The sequence below is a fragment of the Sinocyclocheilus anshuiensis genome, unplaced genomic scaffold, assembly GCF_001515605.1.
Source record: "Sinocyclocheilus anshuiensis isolate Anshui unplaced genomic scaffold, SAMN03320099.WGS_v1.1 scaffold1024, whole genome shotgun sequence".
In the NCBI taxonomy this organism is placed as follows: Eukaryota; Metazoa; Chordata; class Actinopteri; order Cypriniformes; family Cyprinidae; genus Sinocyclocheilus; species Sinocyclocheilus anshuiensis.
In genome coordinates this window covers 1073486-1074884 of record NW_015552843.1, presented here as the reverse complement: position 1 = coordinate 1074884, position 1399 = coordinate 1073486, and the positions used below count along the sequence as shown (strand labels likewise).

The window sequence follows — 1399 nt, the reverse complement described above, 5'->3', positions numbered from 1 at the left end:
AGGCTCTTTGCCATCCTGAAGAGGCGTGGGGAGTAAAGGCCGTCCTGGCGATTTACGTAGGATACTACCGTCATGTTGTCCGATCGGACTAAGACATGGCATCCTTCTAGATGTGGTAGGAAGGACTGTAAGGCCTGCCATACTGCCAGCATTTCCAGGCAGTTGATGTGCAGCTTTGTCTCTTCGCTCGACCACGCGTCAAAGGCTGGTCTGCCATCGCACAGGGCTCCCCAGTCCGTGTTTGACGCATCTGTGAAGATGACCTTCCTTTGGACTAAGACATGGCATCCTTCTAGATGTGGTAGGAAGGACTGTAAGGCCTGCCATACTGCCAGCATTTCCAGGCAGTTGATGTGCAGCTTTGTCTCTTCGCTCGACCACGCGCCAAAGGCTGGTCTGCCGTCGCACAGGGCTCCCCAGCCCATGTTTGACGCATCTGTGAAGATGATCTGTGAAGATGATCTTCCTTTTGTGCATCATCCCCAGGGGTATATGCCCTGTTTGAACCACGAAGGGTCCTTCCAAGGGGCAAGGGCTGCGATGCAGGCTTGATCCACCTTGATACGAAGGCGTCCGTGACGCTAAGCTCGGGATGGAACCAGGGGTTTCAGTCAGTGTTGAAGAGGCCGCATGCGAAGGAGGCCTAACTGCAGTACTGGCGATGCAGAGGCCGTAAGGCCCAGCATCCTCTGAAACACTCTGAGAGGAAGGGACGCGCCAATCGTGAAGGCAGTTGTCAGCCGCTGTATAGCCAGGACACGTACCGGCGAGGCTACAGCTCTCATTTGGGTTGAGTCGAAGACAGAACCTCGTTTTATTATTCCCAAAACCCAGTCTGTCACTCCTGGGATGGCCTGCCAGGCCTCGGCCCGTGTGATGAGGGATTGGATTGTTTCGAGCAACAGGCCGCCTTGCGGGGACCCGATGCTCGTGATAAGAGGAAGATGAAATTTGCTCTCTTTTTGAGTATGTTTGTGTTTTATTTTGTCCGCTATCACAGCGGTTGTACACTTGGGCGCTAGAACGGGCCCTTTGCATGCAATAAACACATTTTCCCAACACCCGGAACTGGACGGGGCGACTGGGAACACATACGAGGCAGTTCGGGGGTTGTTCGGCCACAGCGAGACTTTGCCCCCTCCTCTTCCTTCCTGAGGGATCAGGATGGCTTCTGAGGCGCAGGGTCCAGCACAGTCTTGGGCCGGGTTCCCTGGCGCTTTGGGAAAGGGTGGCGCTTTGCAGAGCGCGAGCGCTGCCTGGGCTCAGGCCGTGCAGAGGGCTGAGTCACAGGAGGCGTAGTTTTAACTGGCTGTTGAGTCGGCGCCGGCTTGGGGTGACTGGCAGCAGCTGCAGAACTGGAACGCTTCGGCAGGAAGTGTCGCATGGCTTGGGACGACTT

At 56.0% G+C, this 1399-nt stretch overlaps 1 protein-coding gene across 6 annotated transcripts in view; it reads left to right on the top strand.

Moving 5' to 3' along the window:
* The window catches only part of magixa (MAGI family member, X-linked a), a 56624-nt gene that overhangs the window by 32498 nt on the left and 22727 nt on the right, over positions 1-1399 (top strand). The gene's annotated exons all lie outside the window — the stretch shown is intronic.